The sequence below is a fragment of the Onychomys torridus genome, chromosome 1, assembly GCF_903995425.1.
Source record: "Onychomys torridus chromosome 1, mOncTor1.1, whole genome shotgun sequence".
NCBI classification, from domain to species: domain Eukaryota; kingdom Metazoa; phylum Chordata; class Mammalia; order Rodentia; family Cricetidae; genus Onychomys; species Onychomys torridus.
Genome location: NC_050443.1, coordinates 165520300 through 165546656, shown reverse-complemented (window position 1 = coordinate 165546656; position 26357 = coordinate 165520300). Strand labels below are relative to the sequence as shown.

General features: G+C 44.3%; 1 protein-coding gene across 11 annotated transcripts in view; it reads left to right on the top strand.

The window, feature by feature from the left end:
* The window catches only part of Nt5c2 (5'-nucleotidase, cytosolic II), a 130715-nt gene that overhangs the window by 33657 nt on the left and 70701 nt on the right, over positions 1–26357 (top strand). For 5 of the 11 annotated variants that reach the window (XM_036171765.1, XM_036171782.1, XM_036171774.1 and 2 more), the window contains exon 1: positions 20174–20210. The exons of 4 other annotated variants lie outside the window; for them this stretch is intronic. The gene's annotated coding sequence lies outside the window, so the exon portion shown is untranslated. Of the gene's footprint in view, positions 1–19920; positions 20067–20143; positions 20211–26357 lie in introns of those variants that run through there. 2 more of the 11 variants (XM_036171692.1, XM_036171711.1) reach the window with 2 other exon arrangements.

The following is a 26357-nucleotide window of genomic DNA, read 5'->3' as shown; positions in this document are numbered from 1 at the left end:
TCTCTTTGTTTCTGTCTCTTTCTGTGTGTTTCTCTGTCTTTCTCTCTCTGTCTCTCTTTCTCTCTGTGTGTGTTGTGTGTGTGCACGTGTGTGTTATGAGGGATTGAACCTAGAACCTGAGGCATGCTAGGGAAGCATTCTACCGCTGAATTACATACACTCTCTATCCCAGCCTTTATTATGGTGAATTTGAAACAGTTTCTCAAGAGAACAGAATTGTATAGTGAAGCCCCACCAGTGCCTGAGGCATAGCCACCAGTTTCGTTAGAATGAAAACTAAGTGAACTTCTGGCCTCAGTGTGCTTGCTCCCCTGATTTGGGTCATGCCACACACTTTGTGCCAAAAGAAATTGCCTTACCAGGTTACTTTCACCTTGTTCGCGCATGTCTTTATGTAACACAGAAAATAGAAAATATTCTTTCCCAACAGAAGTACATGCCTGTTAACTCAGCACTCCAGAGGTGGAGACAGGAGGATCAATAGTTTAAAGTCATTCTTAGTTATATTTCAAGGTTGAAGTCAGCCTATGCTATATGAAATTGTGCCTCAAAATAAAACAAAACAAAAACAAACCGACCAAACAACTACCATAAAAAACAAACACCCCCCCACCCCCACCCCGCCACCCAAGTACGAATGTGTAAGGTATGTAGTTGGTTTGGTGATGGAGTATGATTGTTCTTAGCATGTGCGAGGCCTAAGGTTCCATTCTCCACCACACAAACATCAGAGAGCCTCGCTGACACAGTTCAAAGACTGTAGTTTACTTGAGTGAGGCCTGAGCATAGGTGTGTCTTAAAAGCTACCCTGGGGATTCCAGTGCTCAGTCAGAACTCAAAACCACTGATCTAAGGTTTCTTCCTGATCTGAGACAGGAGAAATTCTAGCTGCCAGGATTCCCAGGAGGCTGGGGAGTGGAATGTCTCCAGACCGTCTGGTATCACCTGCTGTTGGTTCAGCTGGAAGCATTGCTGATCAGGCTCACTGAGCTGGAGTTCCAAGAGTAGGTATGAATGTTTAAATCTAGCAGCTGACTTCAATGAGGAGAGAGAGACCTGGAGGACCCTGTTTCTGGGGAAGAGAAAAACCTGTCTTCTCCCTTCCTCTGCTGTTCTAAGCTTTGATGTCCTGGAGTTCCAGTCAGGTTGAAGGAAAGGGTCTGTAAAGCAAGCAAGCAAGCAAACAGAAAAAGGGCCAGTGAGGCAGTTCACTGAGTCAAGGCACTTGCCAGGTCAGATGGTCTGATTTGCTTCCTGGGACCCACATGGTGGAAAAAGGGAAGAAGTGACTCCTGAAAGTTGATCTCCGTATACACACCAGGGCACACTCTCTCCAGATAGATGGATGGATGGATGGATAGATGGATAGATAGATAGATGGATGGATGGATGGATGGATGGATAGATAGATGGATAGATAGATAGATGGATGGATGGATAGATAGATAGATGGATAGATAGATAGATAGATGGAAGGATAGATATCCCTCTCCTGATAGATAGAAAGATAGATAGATAGATAGATAGATAGAAAGCGATAGATCTCTCTCCAGATAGATAGATGGATCCCTCTCTAGATAGATAGACAGACAGACATAATGAGAAGAAAACAAATAGATGAATTAAGTCTCTAAATTGTTAAGAATCTTTCCAAAAATTAGGGTATGACAGAAGCAGGATCAGTAGGCATGTAAGCAAAGGAAATAGCTTAGCAACCTGGGACCCCCTTGGTTTGAGCTGTGCATACACTCTAACAATGCCCATTCTAGAAAAAAAAATGGAATAATTTCTTTATCAAACTGTGGGAATGAATGGGCTGATCTGGCCTAGACTGGTTTCGGCTGCATGCTCAGTAAGGCAAACTTTCCTCTGAATGGACTTTTAGTTATAACCTCTATTTACCAGTTTATACCTGTGCATAATTGGATGGACATATTAGTAAAATCAGAGGCATCCTGGGAAGGAATCTGTAGCCCAAGCCTGGCAATCAAAACAGAAAACCACTCTGATTATTCTCCTTAGTAACAAACCCCCTTTTCCCTTAAACCCTGTAAAAGGAAGACTCCCAAACAATTACTAGAGCCCTCAAGCACTATTCTTCTAAGATTTTTAATTAATTACTGTTATTGAGTGTGTTGTGGTAGGTGTGGGCTGGAATGCATGGAGCAGAGGTCAGAGGACAGCTTTGACGTGTCAAACAGAGGGCAGCCTGACTCAGTCCTCTCCTTTGATCTTCATGTGGCTCAGGAGCTCAAATCATGCAGCAAGACTTGCTCACACGCAGCTGTGTCTTCTGCGCCATCACAGTGGCCCGGCCTGAGCTTGTATTCACACCGTCACCCTGGACAGCATGGCTGCTCTGTGTCACTGCTCAGCGTTCCAGTGAAGGTGCCCTGCCGCTCTGCAACAATGTGGGTCTTTGTTTGGACTTCCTGAACATGATACCAAGAGCCTGGACACCTCCAGGCTAGACACTGACCACCAGTAACAGACTCAGAGTTCTGCACAGCAGATTGCTGACAGTCTTCCTTGGATTTGGAGTCAAGGTTCTAAAATGGATCTATCCTATTCTGTAGAGCAGTGGATCTCACCCTTCCTAATGCTGGGACCATTTAACACAGTTCTCATGCCGTGGTGACCACAACCATAAAGTTATTGTCGTTGCTACTTCACAACTGTAATTTTGCTACTGTTATGAATCTTAATGTAATTGGAGAGAGGGGTTTGCCGAATGTTGCAGCCCACAGGTTGAGAAGCACTGCTATAGGGAAAAATTACAAAACCTTTCGATCTCATGTGGGTCACAACTGTAGCACAGACCTTAACAGGTCTTATTAATAAAAACAAACCCAGTGCCAGGTATTGGGGTGAATGCTGGAAGATCAGAGAAGCAGAACAAGCCACAGCTACCTCACCTCACCAGTTCCTCAGCCGATCCTGTTTCCTCAGACTGGAAGCTCTGAGTCCTCATCCAGAATGAATCTCTGCTGAACTGCTGCTAAAAGCCTAAAAGCTTCACCAGGCTAGTTCCTGGTCCTCAGCCTTATCTATCTTTCTGCTTTCTGCCCTCACTTCCTGGGATTAAAGACGTGAGTCACCATGCCTGGCTGTTTCCAGTGTGGCTTTGAACTCACAGAGATCGGGATGGATCTCTGCCTCCAGAATGCTAGGATTAAAGGCGTGTGCGCCACCATTTTCTGACCTCTATGTCTATCTAGCAGCTGTTCTGTTCTCTGACCCCAGATAAGTGTATTAGGGTGAACAATATATTGGGGAACACAATATCACCTCCGAATACTGTATCTCTCACTCTCTGGGAGGCAAATCTCTGTGAGTTTGAGGCCATCCTGGTCTACATAGAGAGCTTCAGGCCAGCCAAGACTACATAGTAAAATCCTGTCTTAAAAACTAACAAACACAGGTTGGGGATTTAGCTCAGTGGTAGAGTACTGTGCGCAAGGCCCTGGGTTCGATCCCCAGCTAAAAAACAAAAAAACAACAACAAAAAAACCAAAAAAACCCAAACAAAAAACTAACAAACACAAACAAACAACAAAATTCTCTATAAATGTTTCTGGCCCAATGTGGCAGGGTAATGTGGCAGGGTCATGTGCTGCTGTACCCTTTGGGGGGTGGGGGCCAAGTAGGTGCAGAGTCAACAACACAACACACACTCAAGAGGATGTTGAAACAAGAAGCTCAGTTTATTCAGGAAGAGGCAAGCCTTATATACCCTCCACCCCACCCTGGGGGGAGGTCTGATGAATATGCATCTGCTGGTGTGACGTGGCTGCCTCTCATTGGTCCAGGTCATCTCCAGATCATGTTTCAGCTGCTGTTGCTAAGGCCCTTAGGCAGACCCAGGTTGGCTCTCAGAAAGTCGTCCCCCCCCCCCCCCCCCCCCCCCCCCCCCCCCCCGGCACATAAAAGCTTTGTGCCTTTCCTGGAACTCATTTGGTAGCCCAGGCTGGCCTCGAACTCACAGAGATCTGCCTGGCTCTGCCTCCTGAGTGCTGGAATTAAAGGCAGGCGCCACCACCTACCGGCTTCAGAAAGTATCTTTTTACTGGTTTGGGCCGGCTGGCCCTCAAGCCTGTTAGGGATGAGTCATCCCACAGCCCAGGAAATCCCATGTCAGTTAGCCACTCATTACTTTGAAGTGTCAGAAATAACCTCAGGGTAGTGGAGGCCACAGCAGTGACAGCAGGTTTAACAGCAAAAGAGCAGGGTGCTGAGGGCTTTGCTACCCCTAAATTCATGTAGGAAGAAAGGAGCTGTTGTTAGTGACAGAACCATTGTCTAGTGCTGTGTGAGATCTGAGTTCAGTCTCCACTCATTACCACCACGCAAACACACAAATAAATAAAAACAAACCACCAGGCATAGTGATGTGCACCTGGAGGCCCAGCTACTTGGGAGGCTGAGACAGTTGGAGTCCCAGTGTTCAAGATCAGCTTAAGCAACATAACAAAGGCGTTATCTCAAACAAACAATAATTTGTTTTTATTTGTTATTTCCATTTTAATGATGAAAACACTGAGACATGAGAACATTAAGAAACTTGCCCAAGGTCAAAGCAGTTAGCAACAGAGCAAGGAATTGAAGCCAAGAGGGGTTAGCTTTGGAATCCATGCTCTTAATCCCCATATCAGTATGCCTGGTTAAAAAGCAACTTGGGCTTACTGGCATGTAATGATCTATTTTTATCCTTTGATACCACAGCCAGAAGTGCCTGTGGAACACTTCTGAACAAGCTGCCTGATCCCTGCTGAGCTGCTGTCAGTGATCCCCTTGTGAGGTGTTTCCACAACACTCCTGGGAAGTCAGAGCAGATAGATAGCCCTTTGGCAGAGTCATAAAAACCATCAGCAGCAAAAACAGTCAACTTCGTATAAGGTTAACAGGTCCTTAGAATGTGGAACCTGAGAAATTATAGCTTGGGCTAGTAGTTTCCAAAACATTTTTTAAAAAATTTTTTATGATTACAATAGACATTTATTTAGGGTGAGACAGCTGCAGAGCAAATCATTCTTAAATTATGATTTGGGTTGAAGCAACTTTATAAACACAAGACCAGGCACATCCACAGATTTCAGCTACAGGATCAATTCTGAGCCCATTGGTCTCTCACTTTTCTTGCCTGAATAACATCTTCAGATATGGTTCAAGGTAGGGCTTATCTCCTCATATCTCGACTACTTTTCCTTAGGCAAGAGCTGATGCCTGATGGTCAGGTCCAGGGTCTCTTAATGTGAACTATTCTGTCATTATAAAGGTTCTCGGGAAGCCTTCTTACGGCTTCTTTCACATCTTCAGTTTCGTAGGTTATGTGACCTCACATTAACTCCAGGTTGTTGATTTCTGCAGCATTATAACAGATTTTCTAATACCATCCAGCCACTGGCTTGACCTGAGCCAAAAACTTTTTTTAAGGTTTATTTTTTATTTTTATTTGAATGTTTGTCTCTGTGTGTGCATGCCACATGTGCACAGTTATGCAGAGGCCAGAAGAGGACGTCAGATCCCCGTAGTGCTGGAGTTAATGCAGTTATAGGCCATCCGACTTGGGTGTTGGGAAACAAACTTGGGTCCTCTACAATAGCAGCAAACACTCTTAATTGCTGAGCTCTCCCTCTAGCTCCAGCAAAAGACAACATTTAAAACAACCAAGATTTTTTTCTCAAACACAACCTCAAGTGTAGTTAATTACACACACATACACACACATATATACATGTAACATGTATGTGCACATATGTACACACAGATTAGCTCAGTCAGTTTCATCTGCTGCCTACTTCTTTGCCAGGCTTTTGTTTCTTGACAATAGATCTCATGTAGTCCAAGCTGGCCTGGAATTCCTGATCTTCGTGCACCCGCTCCCCCACCTCCCAGTGCTGGGATTACAGGTCTGCACTACCATGCCCATGCCCCCACTCCCTATAACTGTGACATAGTCCCAAGTCCTAGGAATTGACTTATTTCACTTCCCATATCTGTTAAAACAGCTCTTAACCTGTCCTCTTAACATAAATTCCCTTTAGCTGGCTAATATCTGAACTAAAGAATTAATTGGAAAGAATTATTTTGGGCTCAGTGAAAGTAAAAGTAATAAACTCAATTATTAGGCCTGGAGAGATGGCTCAGCTATTAAGAGTACATATTGCTTTTACAGAGGACCTAGATTTTGTTCCCAGCACCCATGTCAAGTGACAAACAATGGCCTGTAACTTTAGCTCTAGGGGAACAATACCTGTGGCCTCTATGGATAACTGCATATACCTTCACTCAGATACATACACATATACACATAATTAAAAATAAAGTCTTAAAAAAAACCCTCAACTACTGGCCACTAATTTGAAACCGTATTTACTTTCTGAAAAATTTTATTTTATATGTATGTATGTGTGTGTGCCTGAGTGTATGTATGTATGTGCACCATGTGTGTGCAGGAGCCTGTGAAGGTCGGAAGAGGGCATTGGATCCCCTGGAACTGAAGTTACAGGCAGCTGTAAGTCACCATGAGGGTGCTGGGAACTGAACCTAGGGCCTCTGCAAGAGCAGTAAGTACCCTTAACCACTGAGCTGTCAATCCAGCATAAAGATTGATTTATCTTAGGCCTGGGAGTCAAGCAAGACATCTAGTTAGGAAATAGAGGCACGTGAGAAAGGAAAGTCCTCCCTCCTGGTTCTGATTCCCGTCTCACTGGCTGACATCCAGGAGCTTTACACATAAGTGAGCGACCACTTACACAAAGAACTGTAGTCTTCCATTTGGGAAACACCACCAGTGAGATAGTTAAAAATGGCTGACAACATGGAGGGTAGAGGGGCTCATGAGCCCCCACCCTAGGTGAGGAGCTACTGAGAGTTGATGGCCACAGGGAGGGGAGAGAGCTAGTGTTCTTTAGGAGTGTGGCCACACACTCATGAGTATCTAGGCAGCCCAAATCAGACTCAGAGGGTTATCTAAGAGAAGCAGGAGATGAAGACAGGAGGGTTGGGAGGCTGGGGAGTAGATCTGGGATGGGTGGGGAGAGAATATGGTCAAATGATGTAGTATGCATGTGTGAAGTTCTCAAAGAATTAATAAAAATGTCCCATTTTAAAAATGACAGGACTACAGCTCAGTCTTGCTGTGCAATGTGAAGACTCAGGTTCAACCCCAGCATCCACATAAAAGTCAGGTGCGATGGTGTGTGCCTGTCATCCCAGGGCTGTAGGACAGGCAGGAGCATCTCTGGAGTGTGCTGGCCAGTTAGTCTAGCCAAACTGATAAGCTCCAGACTCAATGAATCTGTTTCAAAAAGTAAAGTGGAGAGTGACTGAGGAAGATACTAGACATTGATCTCTGGTCTCCATGCATGAACACACATGTGCACATGCATATGCACACACACACACACAAACACACACAATGGCTAATGATTAGGTCTTAAGCACATCCTCCTGTGACCTATGTATGTCACAAAGATCCATGTGATCAATGTTTTATCTCTGCCAGCACACCCTTCCCCAGCTTCAGGCCTGCACAGTGTATCTAACAAAAGTCTTCAAGGACGGGATAAGAAAAAGCACACATTTTGCCAACTATCTAAACTCAGTTGCTGACTAAGTAGCTTCAACCCCCATCACATACTTAATAGCTACTACTGTGCACTTCAGTAGCTATTAACTTCTCCTCACGCCTCCACTTCACTCTAAGTGTGTCTTGTTTTCCTGTGTAATGACTTCACCAACCTTGGTCCACTTTGACTCACTCTGGATTTCTTTTTTTGTGGCAATATGTCAGGAACTAAGCTGTACCTTCATAGAGGCCCAGGGTCTCCAAGGGTGGCCCCCTCATGCTGCCCAGAGGCATTAGCAAATTCTAGTCCTTGCCTGCTGCTGATGACAGAGGTGGCTTTTGGCATGTGTGCAAGCGCGCGCGCGCGCGCGCGCGCGCACGCGTGCGTGTGTGTGTGTGTGTGTGTGTGTGTGTGTGTGTGTGTGTGTGTTGTATTGTTTTTTTTTTTTCTTGAGACAGGGTGTCAGTGTATAGAATAGGCTGGCTTTGAGCTTATTGTGTAGCTCAGGTTAGCCTTGAACATGAGGTGATCCTTCTGCCTCAGTGCCTGCCCGTCCTCGGAGTGCAGGGTTACAGGAATGCACTCCTTGCCCACACAGGACTCTTATTACAGTGGGAGAGCCATGGGTGTGCACTGGAGACTGCATCCTATTCATGCTAAGTGCTGGGGACTGACATCTGCCACGTGTAAAAAGAAAAGTGAGGGAGCTGGTTAGAGACCCTGAAGGTGGTAACGGATTTATGACCCCTGGACCCTCAGCCATTGTCGGTTGCTTTGGATCCGTTCTGTACTTTTTGCAATAAATATTCAGGAGATTGTTGTTCAAAATGTCCCCTTGAGCTATCAAACAAAGAAGCCCACAGAGTCAGCTGTTGCCTGGGCAGCAGGCAGCCTAGAATAGTGCAGATTGGCTGCTACCATGGCAACATTGATTTCAGTCACCAGCAGGCATTAGGTGTATAGTTAATGTCAGAGAACACATGGATGGACCACCTGCCTCGTAATCACCTGGGTATTTGTTTAAATCTTCTGTTTTGTTTTGTTTTGTTTTGTTTTTTAATATAGAGTCTCATCTAGCCCAGGCTATCCTTGAGTTCCAGATTTACTCCAGGCTGGCCTTGAACTCCTGATCGCCACTGTGATTTAAACTTTGAATTCCTAGGACTCAGGCCAGAGATTTTTTATTTTTAAACTGGCAGAAGGTGGCACAGAGCCTAGAACCTACCTTTTAGAAAACTTCCAGGGCCTAAAGCTGTAGCTCAGTCAGTAAGGTGCTTGCTGTGGGAGCATAAACATAAGAGTTAAATCTCCAGCTCTCTTGTCAAAAGCCTGGCACAGTGGTTTACTCTTGTAATTCTGGTGCTGGAGCAGTGAAGACAGACTCTGGGCTCACTGGCCATTCAGTCTAGCTGAATCAGTGAGCCCCAGGTCCTGGTGAAGGACCTCAGATGTCCTTAATTGCTGGTCTTCACATGGCCTGTCTGTTACACACACACACACACACACACACACACACACACACACACACACACACACACACACACACACGGCCTGTCTGTTTCTCTCTCTCTCTCTCTCTCTCTCTCTCTCTCTCTCTCTCTCTCTCTCTCTCTCTCTCTCTCTCGGTACCAGGCCTGTCTGTTTTACACCCTCTCTCTCTCTCTCTCTCTCTCTCTCACTCTCTCTCTCTCTCTCTCTCTCTCTCTCTCTCTCTCTCTCTCTCTCTCTCTCTCTCTCTCTCTCTCTCTAGGTACCAGGTGTGGTGGCCCATGCCTGTAATTCTAGAACTCCAGAAAACCTTCAGCTAACTGTAGTTTGTTTGAGAGCGACCCTGAAGCAAACTAGGGAAACAATGTTACCAGGTAAGCATATGCAAGGAGACTGAGAGCCGCTAAAGGAGGTGGAGTCTCTGTCACAGATCCTGGCTCACTGATTTGAACTAGAGCCACTGTCCTCCTTCCAAAGGCCTGGTATTTGTTATTTGTTTGTTTGGGGATGGGTGCTACATACCCATCAGTCTTTAGAGAGGTGAAACTTGGTCCTTACTGGCAATGTTGATGACTTCTCATCCGCCCCAATGGCTACCATTCCTCAGTGTGTGGTGTAAGCCTTTTTAAACCGGATTTCCTGTTATGTATGATCAAATTTCCTAACATCTGTGGTCATGAGTTTGCCTTGTACTCTCTGGTTCATATGTACAAATGTAAAAAAGTTAAAAGCAAAGAGAAGGATATGGTTTGTGGGCTGAGAGAGTGGATCGTGGGTGGGATAAAGCTTGTTTACAGGAAAGCTGTGATGAGCAAGCTCCCCTACCCCATATTGTCACACCTTTCACTTCCCACAAATGTCTGTGTCCAGAAAACAAATTCATTAAATCTATTATTTGCATTTCTTGTCTCCAAAATAATTATGTTTGTTTAGCTTCCTGTTAGCCAGCCAGAAAATTGTTTACTGTTGTTGAAGCGAAACGGCTAGTTGGGAAATGAAATCATTGAGGAAATGCTTTCACTGACTAATAATAGAAAGCCTAAAATTACCCGTATTTGTCATCAAATTGGCTTCCAAATACATGGGCACATGCTCTCTACTTCTAGCATGTCTCAGACTTTTGTTCCAGTATGGGTGCCAAATAAGCGACCAATCACAGAGCCTATGCAGGCTGAGGTGCTTTGCAGGAGGCCTGCTGGTTCTGATCTCACAGTGAAAAGTCCAGCAACTTGTCGCTTACTGTTCCGGCTTTGCTGCTGTCTGGGGCTTGATGGGTTTGTTTTCTCCACTAATTAAAGATCTAACAGACAGGGCTGGAGAGATGGCTCAGCAGGTATGAGCACTGGCTGCTCTTCCACAGGTCCCGGGTTAAAGGACCTGGGTTTGGTTCCCAACACCTACCTACACAGCCTCCAGCTCTGGGCCATCCAATGCTCTCTTCTGGCCTCCAAGGGCACCAGGCAGTGTTTTTAGTGACATGGGATGGGTTCCCTTCCCCTAATTTTGGGTTAATCAGCTTAAACAAAGAAAGGAGATTTGAAAGGCCCACAGCTTCAGTTAAATATGTGTTTATGGTTGGATAAGACAGATCCAGGCAATCCCTCAATTGAGGACCACTCCCTTTTTTGTTGTTTTGAAACAAGGTCTCTCTACATAACCCTGGCTGTCCTGGAACTTGTTGTATAGACCAGGATGGACTCAAACTCACAGAGATCCTCCTGCTTCTGCCTCCCAAGTGCTGGGATTAAAGTTGTGCACCACCATGCCCAGCTGAGACTCCCTTTTTATACAACACTAGGATATACCAAGTTGACCATTAAAACTAACATAGGGCACTTATTTAAGTGAGTATTTATGTAAGCAAGTCAGAAGGTTGGTGATATGTCATTTATTACTAAAAACTTGTACTATTCTTGCATTCAGATTTCTGAGGAAGAGAGCTCATGTCTTCAAAAGCAGGAATATAATAATGAAAGCTGGGCAGGAGAGGCAGTTTAGCAGTTAAGAGTACTCGCTGCTCTTCCAGAGGACTTGAGTTCAGTTTCCAGTGCCCACACCAGGCAGCTCACAGTTGCTTATAACTCCAGCTCCAGGGAATATGATGCCTTCTTCTGGCTTCCTTAGGCACATGCACTCACAATACACATACTCATACATAGAGATGCAGACATATGCATAATTTAAAAAAATAAAACAAATCTTAAACCAGGTGGTAGTGGCACACACCTTTAATCCCAGCACTCAGGAGGCAGAGCCAGGTGGATCTTTGTGAGTTCAAGGCCAGCTTGGGCTAGAGTGAGTTCCAGGACAGGTACCAAAACTACACAGAGAAACCCTGTCTCGAAAAAACAAAACAAAATCTTTAAAAAAAAAATGGAAGATATGGTTTGCTTCCTTTTCCCCAGCCCCTAATAACTCAATGAAATATAGAGCATTCATCTAGTAATGTAGTTCATTGTGTTTACCTAAACAAGACCCCAGATTCAAAACCTAGAAAAACACACACACATACTCTATGTTGGGATTAAAAATTTGTGCCACCATGCCCAGCTGACTCCCTTTTTATTTGACACTTGGATATGCCATATTGAAATTAAAACTAACTTAGGATCCTTATTTAAAAGAGAGGAAGGATAGAAAGGATATGTGTGTATGTGTGTATACATGCATATATGCACGTTAATTGTTTTAGATTTATTTACCTTATGTAAATGTTTTGCCCCCACACATGTATATACACAAAGTGTATGTGTGCATATAAAATCAACAGGCATTAAAATATTCTCAAAAGGTCAGTATAAATTTAGTTATTAATCAGTTGATTTAAAATGTATGTGCACATTCAGGAGACGGAGAAAGATGGGAAGTTTAAGGTAACTCTCAGCTATATAGTGAGTTTGAGGGCAAGTATATGTGAGATGTTGTCTCAAAAATAAAAGATTCAAGACTGAAGAGATGGCTCAGTGGTTAAGAGCACCTGTTGCTTTTGCAGAGGACCCAGGTTTTAGTTCCAGGACCCACATTTCCAGGATTCACAACCATCTCTAACCCCAGTTCCAGGAGATACACCAAGCACACATGTGGTGTGCATCCATGCATGAAGGCAAAAACATTTATATACATAAGATAAATTTTAACGTGCATATATATAAACACATTCATATATACATACTTATATATGTAGTCTCTAATATGTCAGACCCTAGGTTAAGAGTTTTGTATCTCTTAGTTGGTAAGATAAAATGGAAATTCTCCTTGCTTGAATTAGAGGGTATTAAAGGGAAGGTACTAAAGACATGTAAATACTTTTTTTGTTGTACCTGTGGCAAGTTAAGGGAGAGAAAGGAAGTACATCTGACATGGGAAAAAAAAGTAAGGGTAGGAGGGCCTGGTGCCTCATGCTGATAATTCCAGTACTCCAGAGGCCAAGGCAGGAGGATTGCTGTGAGATTGAGGCTAACCCAGGCTACACAGTGAGTTTCAGGTCATCTGAGGCTGTAGAGCAAAACCCTGTCTCAGGAAACAACACAAAAAAGAAAGAAAGTGGGGAGTTGTGCTTGATTGGATGGGAGCCAAGAAAGTGGAAGCTCTTCATAGAGAAAACATGGCAGGAACTTCGGGACAGGGTGCTGTGGGTGAGCATGGTGAGATACATTCTGTACATTCTATGTGTATTTGATTCCTTCTTTGAAAGTTAATTCTTTTTGGTTTTGTGTTTTGAAACTGAATCTCTTATAGCTCAGGCTAGCCTTGAATTCAATATGTAGATAAAGATGTCCTTGATAGCATGTAGGTACAAGCTTCAGATTTAAACTTAGAGACTTAGGAAGAGACTCTCAGGAACAGGATACAGGGAGAGTTGAATCTGTGGGGTTTTTTTTGTTTTGTTTTTTTGTTTTTGTTTTTGTTTTTTTGTTTTGTTTTTTTGAGACAAGGTTTCTCTGTAGCTTTGGAGCCTGTCCTGTACTAGCTCTGTAGACCAGGCTGGCCTCAAACTCACAGAGATCCACCAGCCTCTGCCTCCCGAGTGCTGGGATTACAGGCGTGCGCCACCACCGCCCAGCCAGAATCTGTGTTTTGACAGTAGCTAAACATGTGATTTTATGGTGTATGTGGTTATGTTGCTTCAAATATATAAGTAACAACTGCATTTAAAAAATTAACTTTTGGGCCATTGAAATGGCTCAGCTTGTAAAGGGGCTTACCGCCAAGCCTGATGACCCAAGTTCAGGCTCTCTTGGGGGCACATGTGTCCCCACAAACATAAATACAAAATAAATACGTAATCACTTAACTACTAGGCAACATTTAAAAATGAAGTAAAAACAGGTGAGAAGCTTTATTTGCTTTAGCCTTTTGTCTTGGTTTTGAGACAGCATTTACTGTGAACTCTCAACATAGCACAAGCTGGCCTCAAACTTACAGCAGCGATCTCTGCCTTTGTCTCCCAAGTTCCAGGATTGTAGGTGAATGCCACCACCTCTGTCTGCCTGCCTGTCTGTCTGTCTGTCTGTCTATCTACCTACCTACTTACTTATCAGGGTTTCTCTGTGTAGTTTTGGTGCCTCCTGGATCTTGCTCTGTAGACCAGGCTGGCCTCGAACTCACAGAGATCCGCCTGGCTCTGCCTCCTGAGTGCTGGGATTAAAGGTGTGTGCCGCTTTTTTTTTTTTTTTTTCAAAATTTTTTTTTTTTTTTTAACGTTGAAGAATTTTCTCAGGGGCTGGAGATGTTACTCAGTTGGTAAAGTGCCTGCCTTGCACCCACAATGTCCTGGGTTCCATCTTTAGTACTTACATAACTAGTCATGATGTCACATGCCTATAATCTCAGCACTGGGGTGATGGAGGCAGGATGATCATCCTTGACTGCATAGGTAAGTAGTTCAAGGCCAGCCTGCATTCGTGAAATTTGTTTTAAAAAGATGTGTTTTTATTCTATATTTATGAGTGTTCACTTGCCTGTATACCTGTGTACCATATGTGTGCCTGGTGATCTTTGGAGCCCAGAAGATGTTGTCAGGTCCCCTGGAACTGGCAATACAATGGTGAGCAGCCATGTGGCTTCTGGGATCAAACCTGGGTCCTCTGGAAGTATGGCATGCACTCTTAATAACTTAGCCATCTCACCAGCATAAGGTCCTGTCTCAGAACAAGAAGGTCTTGGAAAGTTCTGGAGTAAAGACTTCTTTCCTTCCTCATGTCCCCTAACTTTTCTTGTCATTTTCTTGTCTTGCCTCAATGTAACATTTGACCTTTTGTGTCTGTGTCTTTCCCTTAGTGTGATATTTTTAGGTCCATATAAGGCCTATCAAAACTTACTTGTTTTTTTTTGTTGTTGTTGTTTTTGTTTTTCTGAGACGATGTAACTGTATATCACAGGCTGGCCTTGAACCTACAATCTCCTCAGCTTCCCAAATGCTGTAATTATAAGCTTGTGCTAGCATACCCGGCTCAATTTTTAAAAAATTTTTATTTTCTTCAGACAGCATCTCATACATGCCTCGAGTATACTGTCAGGCTAAGGATGCTTGGCCCCCTGTTCCCATCTCCCAGGTACCAGGGTTGTAGGCGTGTGCCACCACACTCAATTTATCATCCAGTTTGTAGCAGGTATCAAAAGTTGAAAAGTTGTATGTCTATACCGTTTTTTTAATCCATTCTTATGTTAATGGACAGTTGACTCTCTACCTGGAAGTGGGATTACTAGATCCTAGGTAATTCCATGTTTAACTTAAAAACAACAACCCTGCTGATCTGTTTTGCATTGTAGTTTGTTATCTTTTCACATTCCCACCCCAGTTTGTAAGGATTCAGACTTATCCACACGTATTAACACTCCCACTTTTGGTTGTGCTGCTTATAGCATGGGGATGATGGGATAGCTCCTTGCCAGCTTTGGGTTTTGAGACAGTCTTCCCTTTACGTTGCCCAAGCTGGCCTTGCACTCACAGCAGTTCTCTTGCCTCAGCATGCTCCTGACAGACTATGTGTCTCATTCTGGTTCTCCTGCGTCTTCAGGAATCCTCCTGGGTCTTGTGGCATGGCTCTTTATTCCCAGCCACTTGGAAGGCTAAGACAGGAAGAGAGCAGACTCAATACCAGCTTGGGTAACTTATAGAAACCCTGTCTCAAGAGGGTGACTTTCTAGGGTGAGGATATTGATCAGTAGTAGAATGCTTGCCTAGCATGCACTAGACCCTTAATTCAACTCACAGTCCTACAAAATAAGTAAGCAAATAAAATAATCCATCTCTCTGCAATCCTGAAGCACGTTGGGGTCATTAATCTGGCATAGGCCTAATATTTGAGACCTGGTATTGACCTTTCTTCAGGCTTTACTCAAATAGCTCATCTCCCCAACAGTGGGGTAGCAGCTCTGAGACAAACTGCGGGTAGAAGTTAAATTCGAATGAATTCTAGAGTCTTCTGCTTGTGAATGTTCAAGAAATAAATAATTTTGCTAACAGTTGTAAATACCAGTGGAAGCTTCCAACAGATTTTGACCTGATTCAAATGAGTTACTTTTGTAACTTCATGAGATAATTGGCCGGTGAATAACATTTAAATTGTGGGTCTTATTCCAGCCACTCCTCTGTCTTATCCTTTGAGTTCTTCTCCGGTGTACTGAAGGGAGGGCTCCAGGTCATCAATGGTGTGTGGATTTGCCTCCTTCTGGGACTAGTTTTGTGTTTTTGTTTTTGTTTTTTGATACTTTTGTTGTTGTATTATAGTATGGAGGATTCAACCTAGGGCTTTGCACATGCTAGATTTGTAGTTGAGAATGGCTTTGAACTTCTGATGTTCCTGTTCCACCTCTTGAGTGCTAAGATTACAGGTGTGCACCACCAAGCATACCCCTGAACATTTAGTATTTATTTGTTTATATGAACGTGGAGTTCTGATGACAGCTTTGTGTAGTTGGTTCTCTCCTTCCACCAGGTTGTCAGGGTTGGCAGCAAGCTGGTCCTGCCCAGTTTTGTATGGTGCTGGAGATTTGTGCGTACTAGGTAACACTTTACCAACTGAGCTGTCTTCATTCAGCCTTATTTACGTATTTCAGGTTCATCTTCCAGATTGACAGCAGATTCTGTGAAAGCAAGCATTCACACCTGTATTGATCAGGATTAGTTAGTCACAAGGTCAGTACGTGATATACTTTTGGAAGAACGTTCTGGCAAGAAGCAGGAAAACTGCCAAATGAACTGTGGCTGCTGCTGCTCACAGTTTGGATGGGTCGAGGTTACCGCACTTGGTGTTAAAACGGTGCTGATCAGATTCTGTGGTGGTTGAAACGAAAATGGCCCATAGCTCTTAGGGACTGACATTATTTGAAAGGATTAGGACATGCGGCCTTGTTAGAGTAGGTGCGGCCTTGTTGGAGGAAATGTGTCACTCAGGGTGAGCTTTGAGGTTTCAGAAGTTCAAGCCAGACCCAGTGGCTCACTCTCTCTCTCTCCTTGCTGCCTGCTGATCTAGATATAGAACCTCTCCAGCACCATATCTGCCTGCATACTGCCATGCTTCCCACCATGATGATAATGGGCTAAACCTCTGAACTGTTTGCCAGCCCCAACTAAATGTTTTCCTTTATGTTAGTACATACAGATCAAGATCTCTTTTAAATTCTCCACAGAATACCTTTATATGAATATTACACATTTTATTTAGTTATACCCCTTCAGTAAGCATTGAGGCTGACTCTAAACATATTTATATTTTACATATTTTAATTTAAAAATTATTTTAATTATTTTTTATATGTAAGGGTATTTTACCTGCATGTATGTTTGTATATTGCAAGTGTGTCCTAGGAAAAGAGGGAATTGGATCTCCTGGAACTGGAGATGGTTGTGACCAGCCATGTGGGTACTGGGATTCAAACCTGGGTCCTCTGGAAGAGAATTCAGTGCACTTAATCACTGAGCCATCTCTCCAGCCACTACAATTTATACATTTTTTGTTTGTTTGTTATGGTTTTGTATTTTCAAGACAGGGTTTCTCTGTGTAGCCCTGGATGTCCTGGAACTGGCTCTGTAGATCAGGCTGGCCTTAAACTCAGAGATACATCTGCCTCTGCCTCCCAAGAGCTGGATTAAAGGCATGTGCCACTAGGCATGGCCCTTCCTGGCCAATTTTATATACTTTTAATATAAAATATACTTTATAGCCAGGCAGTGTAGAAGCATTCCTTTGATCTCAACACTCAGGAGGCAGAGGCAGGCAAATCTCTCAGTTCAAGGCCAACCTGGTCTACAGAGTGTGTTCCAGGACAGCCAGGGCTGCAGAGAAACCCTGTCTTGAAAAACCAAAATTTTACACACACACACACACACACACACACACACACTTTATATTTTCTAGTATATACACACAGTATTCAAGTACTTATATATGCAACAACATATGTATGTTTAAGTGTGTGGGTGTATAGACCTGTGTGTGTGTATGTAAGTGTATAGGTGTGCAGACCTCTCTCTGTGTGTGTGTATGTAAGTGTATAGGTGTGCAGACCTCTCTCTGTGTGTGTGTGCACATCCATTACGCACATGTGATTTTGTGTAAATGTGTGAGTGTTTACATAACTAAAAAAGAAAATGTATTAACCTGTATGCAGCTGCCATGTAGATCCTGAGAACCAAACCTGGGTCCTCTAGAAGAGTAGCAAGTACTCTTCTGATGAACCATCTCTCCAGGTCTTCCACCAATTAAAAGAAAGTTTCTTAAATGTGTATGGATGTTTTGCCTTGTACCACATGTACACGATGACAGTGGAGGCTGGAAGGGTACGTCAAATCCCCTGAAACTGGACTTACAGCTGTAACTGGAAGGGCACTCAGTGCTCTAACTGCTGAGCCGTCTCTTTAGCCCCTCCCACCAAATATTTTGAGATAGGGTCTCTCACTGAACCTGGCCTAACATATTGGTAGACTGGCTAGTAGGGAGCCCAGGGCATTGTCTTGTTTCCACCTCTTGGCCTTGGGATTATAGGCACACACAGCCAGTCTGGCTTTATGTGGGTGCTGGAGAGCCGAACTCAGGTCCTCATGCTTTAGCAGTAATATCACCTCAGCCTTCTAGAGTTCTTTATTAGAAAAGTAACACAATGTAGAAAAATTCATGAAGTATAAAGAAAAGCCAAACATGGTGGCTTATGCTTATAATTCCAGCTGAAGCAGGAAGGTTCCCATGAGTTTGAGTCTAACCTGTGTTAAAGATTCCAATAAACAAACAGAAAAAGGAAAAATAATAATACTTTAAAAGAACACCTAAACTCTTGTCAGGAAGGAAAACCATTGTTAACATACCTAGTTGTTACAGACTTCTTTGTAGTCTTTTGTGTGTACTCTCTTCCTCTCGTCTCCTGATCACATTACACGTGTAGATAGCTAAGTACTAGCCTTTAGCCACAAAACCGGACATTTTTTACTTATTTGTTTTGAGACAGGCTTATTTTGTAGTCCTGGTTGGTCCAGAACTTGCTCTGTATAGCAGGCTTGCCTTGTATTCAGAGATCCACCTGCCTCTGCCTTAGGTGTGTGCCACCACCCCACACCTATAAAACCAAGCTTTATGAAAATATATACTTGTTTAAAAGGTGGTGTTAAACTAACTGCAAACTGCTTTATAACATTTTCCACTTTGAAAAGCCTAGTAGGTGAAAGGCCCAGGGTTTATCCTCAGTTGACCTAGTCCAGTGTGGAAAACCCAGGAGGGGGTAGCTGAAGCTGAAGTAGTGGAGCCCTTGCTAACAGGACTTGGCTGTTCAAGCTGACTGCAAGTTTAATATGAGTCAGAAGTGTGTCTGCCAAGAACATCTCTTTCTTTCCTTTTCTTCTCTTCCCTCCTTGCTTTCCTCGCTTTTCCCTCTGGCCCCTTTGCTTCCTTTGTCCCTCTTCTTTTTTCTTTCTTTCTTTATGTTGCTTAGGTTAGCATCATAATGAGCTCCAGCAGTCCGCACGCCTGGTCCATCTCTCCAGTACTAGGACTTTAGCCAAGCCACCACACACTCAGTATGCACCAAGACTTTACTGCACACACACAAGGCTCTGTTACAAAGTGGAAGCCATAGTCCTGATTATGTGTTATAGAAGCTCGGCGTAGTCTTGGACGATACCGTTTAAAGGTCTCACAATCAAATCAGCCAAGTGCCTGAGGAGAAAGAGATCCTCAGAATTTGGATAGAGGAAAAATAAAAAAAAAACAATGGAAGAGATCAAGTATCTCCAACTCAGAGAAGCCTTTGGGCAAAGTACAGGCTCCCCGAGCCTTGAGGTCATTTTGTTCTCAAAGGCCTCCAGGGCTAGAACTTGGTTTTTGAGATGGAAACTAAAGAATTTAATGTTCTGGACGTAGTGGGCTTTCTGACTTTGATGGCTCTTCTCGTGGCGAAGTGCAGTGATGGGTGTCTGTACAACTACTACTCTTTGTTCGCCATGAGCCAGAACTAAGCCTGGGATCGTGTATTATTTCATTCTGGAGTCGTATATTATTTCATTCTATCAGTATAGTAACCAATGAGTTAATTGTGTGTAGTCACATTTGGTCAAATCCTCGGTCAAGTTCACTCAGTTGGTAAGTAGTGAAACTAGGATTTGAACTCATTCTGATAAATCCCAAAGCTGGTCCTTTTGGTTACCACCAAGTTGAGTTCAAGGGTCTCCAGAGAGGGCCCGGCCAGGGAGGCCCTCAGGTTCGTTTGTCTACAAGACCGGGCAGCTGGAACCAGAGAGGGACACTTCCTTTCACCTTAGGGAAAAGCCTCCCGCAGAGTAGGCGGGGTCACCTCAGGTGGGGGCGGAGTAGCCAGCCCTCAGCTGAAGGGCGCAGGCAAAACGCCAAGCGGCGGGTCTCCAAAGGAAATGGTTGCGTTCTTTACGTGCATCACCCCCAGAGCTCAGAAGCACGGGGCTTCTGTGCTTGGAAGTTCCTCGAGCCCTGTGAGGGGCTGAGGCAGGTCCACCCTCCGGAGAGCATCTCCGCGGCAGGTTTTTGCGGCAGAGCCCAAGTACGGAACAGAGCGCCGGTCCCTGGCCGGGCGCGAGCGGGGGGGGGGGGGGGGGGCGGTGCCGGGGCGGCGGGGGCGGCGAGGGCGCGCGCCGAGGCCGCTGCGGCAGTTGCGCGCTAGGATTGCTGCGGTGCGGCGGGGCCGGTGAGTGCGGCGGCACCCGCGGCGGGCGGGAGGGGGATTGGAGCGGGCGAGCGGCGAGCGGCGGGCTGGGGAGGACGCGCGGCTGAGCGCGCGACCCCGCGGCCCCTGCCGCCCGCCCGGGGCGTCCCTTTCCTCAGGGCCCCCTACCCGGGCCCGGATCCGCTCGCGCGCCCGGCCTGGGCACTCCGGGGTGGCGCACGCCCCTGGCCCGGGCCGCCCCCGCCCCGCCGCAGCCCCTTCCCCGCGCGGCGGCGACGCCCCCGGCCCACGTCACGCTCGCGCCATTGTTTCTCCAGCGTCGGCTCGCTGGGACCCCGCCTTCCTCGCGGAGCGGGCGGACGCGGCTCTCGGTCCACCCCGTCTGCTCCGCGGGCAGCCCCGCCTCAGTTCTCGTGGGGCGGGCGCGGGGCTTCTCCCGGGGGCTGCGAGCCTGGCAGGGTTTGTGGTGTGCGGCGCTTCCTGGAAAGCCCGCAAGTCGCCCCCAAAAGACGTTTGGGGACAGTCTGTCCCCCTTTCTTGGGGCCCCCGAAGCCCTGCAGGGCGATATGCCGACGTGGGGCCTGTTGTAAGAATTACGTTTTGGGCGGTTGGCTTTGCCCGGCCGCGGCTTTTCAAAGCAGTAGGTGAAGGTTTGTGTCGGAGTTGTTCAGCAGCCTGGGTGGTTGAGGGCTGTGCTCCAGTACAGCGCTCTGAAATGACTAGTCACTAAGCACGGTTGCGTGGGCTCCGCCACGTCCCTGCGCACGCCCATCCGCACATTGTTTCATAATGACCATAGACTTAATTTTTTTCATAAGGGATGCAGATTCCTTTAGCCGGCTGTGAAGATGATAAAACAGTGCCGTTTACGGTAGACGTAGTGGCTACAGGAGAGACTTCAGGTCTGTCCTGCAGTCGCCTTAGCATAGTCCACCGATACTTAAGAATTTATCCAAATGAAGACATCAGGGCTTGGAGGTTCAGTTCAAGAAGCCATCTAGTTAGAAATTGAAATAAACGCTTTGAGGGTGCCTTGCAGTGGCAAAGTGATTATGCTGGGCCGTTGATATTTGGATTGATGCTACCACACATACTTTCGAAGAGCATTTCCATTATAGCATGAGCCTATTCTGTGGGCCTTAAACCAGCTGTGTCCCCTAGTGGCTTCGAACTTGGGATCTTTCTCTCTCAGCTTCCCTAAGTGCAGGCGTTAACAGGCTTGTTCCACCATGCCTGGGCTTGAAAAATAGTTTTATTGCTTCACTTTTACCATAAAGCTCAACGAAAGCAAGAACCAAATACAGGATTACTGCATTATTCTCAACCTGGAATTTAGAACCAGCTAATCTGTAAAATAAGATGATGTCCTTCAAGGTTCTGTTATATGAACATGTACAGTCAGCTAGAAGTTTATAACTTCAAGATTAATACAGATACTTAGAGTGCCTGCTGGCCTTACTAGATGACACACATCTTCCTGAAGAAAGCCAGGTTTTCGTTCTTACGGTGACTGTTAGGAGGAGTCTTCCTTTATGTGACAGGACATTCTGTTGTATGTGGAAAGTAGTGCATGAAATACGGTATTTAGAAAAAGCTGGGTTTTATTTGGGGTTTTGGTGAAACAGGGTCTTGCTGTGCATTCCAGGTTATCCTAAAAATCCTGCTTCAGCCCTCAGAGCACTGGAGCACACACTCCTTGGCCTGTGTCTAAACTGTAGGCTCTCAGTTTGGTGTGGTGATACACTGGAGAGGCAGAGGCAGGTGGATCTCTGTGTTCAAGGCCAGCCTAGTCTACATAGCTAGTTCAGGACAGCCAGGGCTGCTAGAGACCCTGTCTCAAACAACAACAACAATAAAACCCAAAAATAATTTCTTTTCATTTCTTTTTTTTTTTTTTTTTGGAGACAGGGTTTCTCTGTGTAGCTTTGCTCCTTTAATGGATCTCGCTCTGTAGACTAGGCTCGCCTCGATCTCACAAAGATCCATCTGCCTCCCTAGTGCTGGGGTTAAAGGCATGCACCACCACTGCCCGGCCCAAAAATAATTTTTTAAAAAGTGTCTAAGATTTCTTCCCTGGGAACTGAACTGGAGGCTAAGCTTAGGCTAGGCCTAGCAGTCTACTATTGAACTACATCCCAGTCCATTTTTATTTTACTTTGAGGTAGAGCCTCATTAAGTTGCTCATCTTGTTCCCCTCTTTTCTTGGTCCAGGACTCATCCATGCACCTTGAATTGGCTGTGTAGTTTAGGCTGGCCTCCAATTTGGGATCCTTCTACTTCCACTCTCCAAAGTGCTGGGGTTCTAGGCGTGAGCTGCCATGCTTGCCTGGGCTTGAAAACGAGGGTTGTGTGTTACTGCTTCCCTCTTCCCAAAAGGCTTAAAGCAGTGGAAGCAAAACGAAAAACAGCCTGCTTGAATCTTACCATGGTATTTATGTTTAACGTGTTTGTTTCTAGCTTTTTGAGACAAGGTCTCACTTTGTAGCCTGGGCTGGACTCAGACTAGCAATAGTTGACCTGTATAAGCTTCTCAAAGGCGTGGATTGTAAAATGAGCCACCATGGATGATCTCAAATTTATTTAGTGATGCTTGGTGTGTGCATACTGCTCCTGGGCTGTCTACATTTCTAGGGACCTCATCTAATTTTTCTTAGTGGATGCTTTGTAGCAGGCTTTTATATGCATGGTAGTCGGCAGCGCCTGCCTGGCACACATGCTTTCTGTAAATTTTTGTTGCTGTGATGTTCTTAGCTTTTATGACAACATCTACTAACAGGAAACATTAACTATCACAAGGCATATGTTAAGTGACATGTGAGTAGTAAAAACAGTACTTTCAGCCAGGAGACACAGCCTTATATATTTTAAGGGCAGTAGTATGCGATAAAGCCAGAATGTTCTGGTAAGCTCTTTACAAGATGTAAAGAGTTTGGATTCTTTGCAGCTGCAGCAGAGTGAAAAAAGAGAACCATTTATTTATTTACTGGTTTGGGTTGAGTTTTTTAGATGTTCCAGCAAAGCAAAACAAGGAGCTTAAAAACATGTATTTCCGGGTTGGGAATTTAGCTCAGTGGTAGAGCGCTTGCCTCATGTATTTCCCCCTAAAAGCCATAGACTAGCTAACAAAACCCCAGTACCAGGTATAGGCAACTTCCTTTAAAGTTGTCAGGGATAGGGCTGGAGAGATGACTCAGCAGTTAAGAGGACTGGCTGCTCTTCCAGAGGTCCTGAGTTCAATTCCCAGCAACCACATGGTGGCTCACAGCCATCTACAATAGGATCTGATGCCCTCTTCTGGCATGCAGGTGTATGTACAAGTAGAACACTCCTATACATAAAATACATAAATAAATCTCAAAGTTGTCAGGGAAGCCCCAAGAGACCGCAAGAATAAAGTAAGCTATTGTCAAGGCCCTTGATAGCCTCCCAAAAACTGAAGTAAGACCCTATTGCTGAAGACACCACGTACTTCAGATAGAGGACTTGGAAGAATTGAGATGGAAATGACCTATCAGTCTCCTTCCCAAGGACTAGCTCTCGGAGTAGCTGAAGACATAATGTAAGCTGCCAAGAGAAAAGCAATCAACAGTCCTAACAAGCTGTAGTGCCTAGGAACCACAACGATGACCAAAATGGCAAGATATCCCTAAAGATGTACTAGCAGCACTTATATCCTGGGAATAAGCAACAGCTATCTAGTTGGACTTCTGGCCACTCAACAGGAGGGAATTCATTCTTGACACTATAGTCCTAGCTGGCAAGTTTTAGCTGGTGAGAACAAGGGACCTAGAGGAGAACCTACGACTGCCACTTCCCTAAACACTAATTTCTAACTGCATTCTAAACACTTGTAAGCATAGCTCTCACCCTCCTCAAGGAAAACAACCATTACAGAAAGCCACAGACACTGGTCAAAATGCAGGAAACCTACTGAGGGTGTACAGCCAACTGACAGAGCTACAACACAGCCCTACACCTAAGGCTCAGAGAACATTTTGGAAGAAGAGGGAATTCTAAGAGCCAAAGAACCATGATGTTTGCTGTGAGACAGTGTCTTTTATATGTGACAGGAAAGCTGAACACTCAACAATATGGCTGCCTAAACAGGACCTGAAAAAAACAAACAAGCATTTGGCTCCTAGTCCAGGATTTAGTAATTAATTGTTCTTCGTACCCTTTGTGTGTGTGTGTTTGTGTGTCTGTCTACTTGCCTGCTCCCCCGAATTGAACCTAGGGCTTTAGACTCTACCACTGAGCCCCCCTTTATTTACTTTCGAGGTACAGCTCTCTAGCATTTTGATTGTTTTCTTGATGTTGATATATTTTGAGTATAGCTTAGTTTTGTTGAATATCTTTTAGTTTGGATTTGTTCAGTAATCTTCATATGTTTAGATTTAGGTTAAATGTATTGTGTTTGGAATAAATGAAATGTTAATATAGTTATGGACTGTGTTTTTTCCTCTTGGTTGTTTTTTAAAAAGTTTTGTCAATTTTCCTCTCTTAAATTTATAGGCAATGCTGTCCTTTTTCTGCGTTATCTGTCTTTAAAATGGTGCTCAAGCGGCATCTGTTTTGTACATTCTCTTCCCACCGCTGTGTTTGCCATAAAATCACGGTAAGCTAGTAGAGACAAGGTGGGTTTCATTATAATCTCAACATGCAGAATGTGGATGTGAAAGTTTTGGTTTATTTTTCTTTATCTTATTAATATTATATTGAGACAGGGTCTCATCTAACCCAGGCTATCTTCAAACTCTACATAGCTGAGGATGACCTAAAATTTCTTGCCTCTGCCTCTGAGTGGTGGGATTATCGGCTGCACCACTATGCCTGGTATGGTTCATTGGACACAGGGCTTCTGTGCTTGCAAGCAAGCACTCTACTAACTCTGCATCCTCAGTCCCCAATTTTTTATTATTATTATTATTATTATTATTATTATTATTATTATTATTTATATTTTATTTTGCAGTGTTGGAGACTGAACTTCCCAGGTTGTGCATGGGAAGTGAACACATGCTCTACCATTGACTTATACACCATTTACTTACTTATTTTGACAAGATTTCATGCAGTCCAGGTTGGCTGGGAACTCCCTATGTAGCTGAAGAGGACCTTGATTTCCTAAACATGCTTCCACCCTGAGTGCTGATTGAAGGCATACATCACCACACCCAATTTATGTGGTGCTGGGGTTAGAACCCAAGGCCTCATGCTTGCTAGACAATCATTCTTCTAACTGACCTGCACCCCAGTCCTATTTTATTTTTTGTTTTGTGTTTGTTATATATATTATATTTATATTTATTTTTGTGCATGTATGAACTTGTGGAGGTCAGAAGACAAGTTAGGGTGTTATTTTCAGAAATGCTATCTACCTCCTTTGAAACAGGGTTTCTTGTTGGGCTCTGTCCGGTGGGCTCTAATAATCCAACTCAGGTCGTGCTCTGGAGGCAAGCACTATTGACTGAGCTATCTTCCTGCCTCTGGTTTCCTTTTGAGGTAGATTTTATGAATGAATTCTTGAAATAGTTCTGTCTATGAATAGTAGATTAAATTTAATATACTTAAATTGACTTAGGAAATTTATAATATGGTGAGAACCTTTGGCATGTGATGGGGATTGTGAAGTTTTGGGCCTGAAAGTAGAAATTAGCTGTACATTTTTCTAAGCATGAAGTGCCCTGTGCAGAGGCCCTATGTATTAAAACACTGTAGGTTTAAGCATTATAAATTAAGCACATCTGCATGTCAGCCACTGTTCTTCACACCTTACACTTCTCCTTTTTTGGAGACAGAGTCTCATGTATTCCAGGCTGGCCTCAAACTTGCTATGAATCTGTGGTTGGCCTTGAATTCCCTATCTTCTTGCCATTACTACAGGCCAATATACCCAGCTAAATTTGTGTTTCAAACTAGAATTTCAGAGTACAGATAGGAGAAGGCTGTTGCTTGAAACAGAGAAACAAATTGTCAAGGCAACAGGTACTGCATTTCTTACTTGACACAGTCCTCACAGCTTTGTTATTTTTCCACCAGAGAACAAGGACTCTTTTGTTCTAAAGCCTGATGTTGAAAGGTTAGCAAAATATTATTACATTAATCAAGCCAGGATTCGTACACATTTGTGAACCAAGGGTAAGAGTTTTACAGTTCATTTAGAGCATT